We start from the raw sequence: 8595 nt of genomic DNA, 5'->3' as shown, positions 1-8595 counted from the left end.
TAAGGAAACAGCAGTATGGAACCCCCTGCAATAAGATAATAACAGGAAATGGCCGGAGACTTAAAGCAGGTGCATCTACTGTGACACAAACCAGACTTCTTGCTTTAGTGGAGATCCTGAAACAAAAGAAGCCTTCTTGGGTCTACTGTGGGATTTTGGATTTTGAATTTTGCATGTGTCCAGCTCTGTCACAAGAGAGGGAATGGTATTGGGGCCATGCTGTGTGTGGAAGATACTGTCTTCACAGTCCCAATTGAGAGACCCATGACAGAAGAGCTTCCTGGAAGGCACTAGGGAAAGTTTCATCTGTGCTCACTGGACAACTTCAGTGACAGTATACATTGCAACTCAGAGCAAGCAGCTCACCTTCTCCAGAAAATCTTTGATTCTTCCTATTATGGGGGCTCAGCACTATACAGAAAGACCTGAAAAAATATGTCGTGGTTTAACCCCAGCTGGCAAGTAAGTACCATGCAGCTGCTCACTGCTCTATCCCAGCTGAAACCCAATGTCCAACTCCAATTTCAAAAATATCTCTACAGTAATGACTGATACTTGCACTTTCCCAAAGTGTCTTAATTTGGGACCCAGACCCCCCAGGGCTTTTTTTTCTGTAAGAAGTGAACTCTTTCTCCTCAGATATTTCAGACCTTTCTAGCCATTCCTTTCTCTTTCTGAAGACTGATCACCCCACTTTGTTACCCTAATGATGACTAGTAGGGTTTAAAAACTTTTCAAAGACAAGATAAGCAAATTTCAGATTTGTAAATAAAATTACTTTGATTAAAAACAGATAGTATGAACTGCTTTTTTTTTTTTTTTTAAGAGCACGGCGGGGATTGTGGGAAAACTTCAGCAAGGATCAGGATTTTAGTTAAGGACTGATAGTGAATGCTGCCCCCTCTTCAGGCAGCGCAGGATTAGGGTAAATTTGGTGGGGGCAGGGCTAGCACCCTCTTCTCCTGTCTGTCTGCTAGGCTCTTGTTGAAAGCTCCTTTTTCCCCCTGTGACCAGTCAGGTAAATGGCACAAGGATGGCTTCCAGATACAGACTTGTCTTAGTGAAACTCTGGGAAGAAGATCTGACTGTTAATCTGTAAAGAGAGATAACACCTGAGCTCTACATACCTTCAAAGTAGAAAAATTTATCAGGGTGATGTTATTATAAGGAGATAAAGACTTTGCTTTCACTCTTTCTGACTACCTTCTCATTTGTTCAAATCAAATGAATGGGTTTGGTCATCTGCATTCAAGAAATCAGGAATTAAAAATCAAGACCTCACAGTCAGTTTTAAACAAGATGTCAGGCTGCCTTCTCTCCTTTACAGAACCTATACGCTAATTAAATTTGTGTTAATCCTGATTTCCAGCACTCTAAAAGAAGGCAGATTCGTCACACCAAACCCTTAGCTAAGACAAACTGACACATTTTGTTGGATCCATTATGAACTGATAAAATCATGGCTCTTCCATTTTAGTCAAGTGGAAGACAAGTTCTCATTTACCTTCTTTTTGCACTAATACCCCAAGGCAAAAGTTTTCAAACTGTTAATTAGAACTAGAATTAACAAAAACACCCTATGAAAGGGGGGATACCAGCAGAAATATATTTAAAATCCACGGTATGTCTTGTGATTCTTCATCACAACATGGGAGTATTGAGACTAATTTACTGACACTTCATGTTCATTTAAACTGGTTTTAGTGCTCACTAAAAGGTGTAGGGTAACTACACCTGTAGCTGCCAGGAAAACCTCCTGTGAACGTCATGTACATGGACGTGATATTGTAACTATAGGGATTGTGTCACTTCTGTGAGGAGTCCAAATAGGCAGTTGGACTGGGTCACCCATTAAAATCAGCATAATATCAGCTTTGCCTTATCACACCTTGGCTTGAAATACAAAGCTCTGCATCTTCTGTTTTCAGGTCTTTTTGCTCCATTGTATCTTCCAGTAATTTTACTGTCATGTAACTACCACTCAGCCACCAGTCTAGCAGCCAGGAACTTCAAAATAGGCAGGCATATATCCAGTCCTGGGGCTGGAAAGAAAATGTCCAGGAACTCTTGTAGTGGGCAGGATTCATTATGAAAAGTTGGCAATAATGCTAATCAAAAATCTGAGAGCTTTCCTAACAAATACTGGAATAACTGAAAATAATATGTTTTAAATATTGATAATTCATTTTTTGCACTTAAAATAAACCCCCAAACTTTTTAAAATCTGGGGTTTTTTTCCCAATCCTCAGCTGTGTCAGTGATCTTTCCCAAGTTATCCTTTGAGTGCACCAGCTGAGAATCAGTTATCTAAAGCTCTCAGATGCCATGTCTTACATACCTGCAACTGCGCCAAAAGGCTTAAGTAGCTTAGCTGGAAAAGATAAGAGACTGAAAGGAAAATATTTGTGGCAAACCACACTTAAAAGCTGTCCCAGAAGCAGAAAGATGTTGCTGCAGAGATACTCAACTGCCTTTTCAAAATCCAGTATATTGCTCTGCTAGGTATATGTGCAAGAAATACTTTGGGATTAACTATCCCTTAAAAGAACTTGTTGGGAATCGGTCTCTACAGACACTGCCTGTAACAGATATTCTAGTATTTGTACTACTACAGACATAATTAAAATGTACTACAGTACAACATGATACAGGAAAACAAGTCTGGAACACCTCCCTGTTGCAGTAAAAAAGCTAACATAGGTGCTTAGGATATTGCTTCACAAGTAGCGAATCAGCTCTGTCGGATTCAAAGATTATTTAAAGGCTATACTTGACAGCTCAAACAAGACTAGCCAAAGGAAATTAACCAGCCAAGAGTGCTGCCCTGGAGCAAAATCTACAGAGCATCACTTGACAACCTTCCAGAAGAGCAGAAACAGATGACCTGGTTGCTCTATAGGGCCCTCAGCAAGGCTTCACTACAATAAAAATGCCTTGTGAATTGCTAATTGGAGAGCGATCAGTTTTAGATGCTGACATCAGTTTTCAAGTGATCGTCCAAAATAGATCATCTAGAGTCAATGGGAGCTATCAGCTTAAAACTTCTTGTGGAGGGAAGGAGGGTTAATGGTAAGAAAAAAAGGGAATGCTTTAGAGCAACATCACTTCCAAAGCCATTGATTTCCAGGTTAAAAAAAAACCCTGCAGAGCTGGCAGAGATCAAGACTGCACTCAAACCTTGTGGCAGTGGAAATGCAATACTAAATGACTATTCTTTCTTTGCCCAGTGAGTTCCATAAGGAAGTACACCCAGCAGTTCCATCATCTTGCTGATATTCTAGGACCCTGAACAGACAAGCATATTTCCTTGCAGTCATTTCACTGTTAGATATTTTAATCCTTCATGGAACTAGAGTAGCATTTCTGCCAAATCACACTAGTAGGGCAGTGCTTTTAGGTCTGCCCAGAAAAGGAGAAAACTGACTCACCCAGCACAGGGAAGTATACTAAAAGCAGATACTGCTGGAAAACTCAAATCTGAAACAAAAGTCCTGTGGAGAGAGTGGCACAGAGAAGGAATAAAACAGTTTCTATTAATAGACAGTCCATGTGTCTGTTTCAATGGAGTTATGAATACTCAAGTAGCATAAGAGAGTTCATATATTGGCTATACAGCAAGTGGAATTTTAAACTTTTATTAAATACATTCATTTCATTTGATCCTAGAAACAGAAGGGTAGTTAAATCTCTTATGTCCTCAATTAACTCCTAAATAACGTATTCCTTATCATCTGAGTGCTTTGATCTTTAATGAATTTATTAATAGTCTCACCTTCCCCATCAGAGTAGGGAAAAAATGTTTCTTCTGCCACTCTACTTAGGATCTTGGTTATTTATGAAGTTGCTCCACAGTAATTGTGTGTAAATCACCTTTTTCTAATTCAGTGTCCTAAGCAGAGGTATTTTAAATTCCCTCCTATTCTAATGCAAACCAACTATCACAGCCAAACTAATTCTCACAAGCCAAAGAAGCAAAGGCAGCTGAAGTTCAGGTCGGCCTCCATTTAGCCCTGTCACTGTCACCACCTCACTTTACAGTCGTGCAAGATCCCACACAGCTTGAGGAGGCTCCCCTTTGTGCTACTACAGAAACACAGTAACGTAGAGCATGGGGTTTATTGTGATGAGCACTTTGTCAAAAGGCATAATTGTCACTGGTGTTTATAATTGTCACTGGTGTTTACATAAATAGGATGATGGGGCCTTTGATGTGATAGAATGAACTGCACATTATACTGCACTGTGTGCCAGTTAAACGTGGATGAAAAGCAACGGGAGGTCTGTAACACACCGAATTACCACCATGCAGTTTGAGTGTGTGCATGAACAAACACGGACTGAAGCAGTCTATCTGTTCAGTACTAACTTCTGCCACTAAACTGGTAGCAGTTCAGTCTTCACCTGAAAAAGTTCCCCATCACAGAGCAGGATTTCTGTGTGCCAACACTATGGTTGCAATTGTCCTGCTCAATGTTTCAGTGACTCTTGGTGATGCTAATGGGTGGTTAAAGCACTTGCTGAGGAAGTACACCCCCCTGGTCAGTGCCCACTGTCACTACTCCTGCCAGGTACATCTCTCTCAGCAGAATAGGGCTTTTATTCTTACTTAAACAGTTTTAATAATAGTTTTAAAAGAATTTGTTAGCTCAGCACTTTTCTGACCCCTTCATAGGGGTTGTTTGCTTAAAAATGCATCCAAGGCAACTGCTGATGGGATGTAGGTATCCCGTGAGTAGAGGTGGTGAGAGTGAGCTTCAAGGTTAAAGCTTTGTAGCCTTTACCATGCTTCTTACACCACCTGAACCTGCCTCCACAAAGCCAAATTACACCTCACTCGAAGCAGCAACAGCCATATGTAAATCATGCTGATGACATATTTCACCTATAGCTCCTGGGCATTTTGTATGTATCTATAGGAATTATGTCTAACCTGTAAACAACTACAGATAAAATCAAAGAATCATTACAGTTGGAAAAGACCTCTGAGATCATCAGGTCCACCCTTTGACTGAATATCTCCATGCCCCCTAAACCTTACAGCAAAGAGCCATGTCTACTCATTTTTGAACACTTCCAGGCATGGTGACCCAATCACTTCCCTGAGGAGCCTGTTCCAATGCTTTAACCATCTTCGCTCAAGGATAAAATCTTTGAGCAAAGTACAAGTGCCTGTGTAGAGTTTTAACTGCTCTGTATGATGCTTCCCAACAGTTGCAATCATGGTAATTATATCACAGTACAAAAATAGCGCAAAGAAATTCTTGCATAGACATTTCTCTGAAAAATGGAAGAGACAGATCCAAAATCAAAAACATAGCATAAACTATAAGCAACTATTTCACAGGAAAAGTAGATGAAAAACATATAAAAGGAGTATTGTTCCATACCATGAAATGATGTTTATATTTCAGCTTCTCATGTCCTGAGAGAAGATTCTGTTACTACCTTTACACTAAAAATACTTTTCTTGCTGACATGTATCACTGAGCAATTGAAAAAGACCACAGTAAATAATATAGAGATCAGTTGTACCTTTAATCCATTATAAAGCTGAAATTCGATTTTTTTCCCTAAAAATAAAAATGGCATTGTAATCCAATGTCTTATTGACAGTTTCTTATTTTTAGTGATTTTAAGGAGGCAGGAAGGAGAAGAACAAGTTAGTCTTTGATGTCTGTGGTTACAACAGAAAGGAGCTAGAGACTTTGAGAATAATTTAAATCTAATCAATTTAGCTCAGTTAGTACAACATTACAGCAATAAAAAAGTTTACTTGTACAAGGAAAAAAATCGATTAATGAGCAAATGCATAAAAAAGAAGCACAGTGATCATCTAAGAGGCAGAAGGTGACTTCCCATCTCTAAATTCTCCTTCTCATGTCATCTGCTTTTCTGGCAAGTGCTTTATATGGGTGTTAAGCAGATATAAAACTCTATCAAAAATACCAGTTACACTTTATACTGTATTAGCACACATGGAAGTTACACTACCAAGTGCAGGAGGGTCAAAAATCTGAGATGAAAAGACATTGCTAGACCATCACAGAGGCAGTGTTCTTCTTGACTAAAGAGGAATGTCTATAAGCTACTGAAATGCTTTACATGGTATGGAAATAAATCTCAGTGACCCAAACTAAAACCTAATACTTTAGATTACCAAAACTCCCTCAATAAACGAAACTAACAAATAAACTAAAAGACTTCAGAGCAAGAAAGGTCTTGTCTTCTAAAAAGGAAAGGATAGAGAATATTTTGATACATGGATGCCAAAAAACTGCAATGGATAGAGACAGTTACCTAACCCTAACTAAGGATGGCAAAAGGGTGACCGGCTGCCCCCCCACACCATTCAGCTCAGAAGGGTCTGAGATTTTGCACTGCCACCACACAGCCACATCTGAACTGCTTGTCAGTGGATAGTGGCTCAGTCTCCAAATGTATGCTCTCACAGTTGGGTTCACGCAGCCCAGAGCCCCTCACCTGAACCTGTTTGGCCCCCACAGACAGCAGGTCTGCATGTCAAGCCACAACATGCTGTGAAAAACAGAGCTACTGCCTTTCTGTGCCTGGTCCCTGCTGGCATTCAGATCATACAGGCTGGTAGTGAGCCACATCAGCACTGATCCCGGTGGCCAGGTAACCATCTGATGGCTATTGCTGACATAAGCAAGGCAGTGGGAATGCACAGGAATGGGGAAGACAGGACTTTCTGGGTGGCAGAGATATTGGTTCTGGTTGCACTAAGTCACCAGAGCTGGCTCTGGTGTACTAACCCAACTACAACAACTCAATAATAGATATTACTCTTGTTACCCTTGAAAATATTCTAGATAGGAAATACATTGTTCAAGAGCTAGAAATTGATCTTAATGCTAACGAGCAACCCCCATCTTTCTTCAAAGTATCATCTAATTTGGATTCCTCTTATGTGAAATGCAGGGAACATGTAAAAGTCTGAAGCTATGTGTAGATAAATCCCAGCTAGAAGATCTGGGTGCCCCAACCACCCAGGGCATCGAGGCACAACTTAACCACCTAGATCCATGAGTATGATTGTGGATGACCAAGCACTGAAAATATTCAAGAACCCTCTGGACACAATCCCATCCAATGTGTTCTAGGATGATCCTGCTTGAGCAGGGAGGTTGGACCCTCTGTGGTCCCTTCCAACCCATTGTGTGTGATTCTGTCATTGACAAGAGCTGAAGCTTAAACTCCTTATGTATGCTACGCTGAAGCTAAACTTTCTCCAAGTGCCAAGCACTGAAAGGAGCCTAGGTTTGGATTCCAAAGGTTAAGTGACAAAAAGATTTGCCAAACTGCAGCTCTGGGAAAGGAGCCTCCCTATCCCAGGACCGGGTTTCAGATTGGACTGCAGAAGTGGACACATCCCCAAACACTGGAAAGTGGAATCTGCTTAACTGCAACTGTTTCATCTGAATGGCTTAGGCTGAAGATAAGTAGAGCTGGTAATATGCTAAATCCTACCCTGAAACCTTACCATTTCCTCTGAGCAGGCATTACACACCTCTTTGCTCAGCACCCCACCTACTTCAGCTGCTGTGCAGAAGTCCCTGACGTTCTGTCCCAGGCATTACACACCTCTTTGCTCAGCATCCCACCTACTTCAGCTGCTATGCAGAAGTCCCTGACGTTGCTACCAAGCAGTGAGACCAAACAGGAAAATGTTACTAGAGTGACCAGGTTGCACAGAGCAGCCAAAGGAAAGGTGGCTCTCTCCTTTCAGCTAGCTCTAGCCTGGTTCCATGAGCTGAACAGCCATGAGTGGCTAAAGGACATCTTCAAATACAGCATCATCCAAAAGCAATCCAGCAAATGCTCTCCAAGGTGCTCTGAGATTTAACCCAAAGCAGATCTGATCAGGAAATGTGCACATTTCTCATTGAAACAAAAAGTGCTGAAGCAGTATTATACTACAGTTTTACTCACCACAGAAACTGTACTAGGCACCTAAATAATCTGCACAGGAACGGGTGTCTGTAAGTCACCAGCAATGTCACTGATGCCCAATGTCATCTATGCCCAAGCAGAATGTACCAGAGACAAAAACTGAATGCACCTTGGTCCTACAGAAGTCAGTCTTTGGCAAGCAGAATTCTACCTTCAAAGTCTTCCATTCCTATCTACTTCTTCTTATGAACAGTTTCCTAAACGCACCTCTTAAGAAGCCCTGTAATTGACCTCTCCGCAGGCTCACTGCAGTGCCTGATGCTCTCCCCACTCCTGGTCACGGGACAGAGGCCCCTGACCGGCGGGGTGGGATGGGGGACCCCTGTCTCCCCTGCACCGGCGGTACTGCCCTCTGACCAGAAGAAATGTTCCTGTCAATAACTATCAGAGCCAAGAGGACGAGGGGTTGCTCACGCCGCGGGCTGAGGGTGCCGGGGGGCCCTGGTGGGACGGCCGGGAGGTGCGGCAGCGCCGGGCCGGGGTCTGCAGGCGGGGCGCGGTGCCCTTGGGGCCGGGGAGCGGGCGGGCAGCCGGAGGCACCTCCTCGCTCAGGGGAGCCCCCGAGGGCGGGGAAGGCACTGCGGGATCCCCGAGCGGCGCGGCTGGCGGGGCGGGGGGGGGGGG

This window comes from Geospiza fortis, unplaced genomic scaffold, assembly GCF_000277835.1.
Source record: "Geospiza fortis unplaced genomic scaffold, GeoFor_1.0 scaffold16, whole genome shotgun sequence".
NCBI classification, from domain to species: domain Eukaryota; kingdom Metazoa; phylum Chordata; class Aves; order Passeriformes; family Thraupidae; genus Geospiza; species Geospiza fortis.
The sequence above is the reverse complement of the archived record's forward strand: the minus strand, read 5'-3'. Positions refer to the sequence as shown.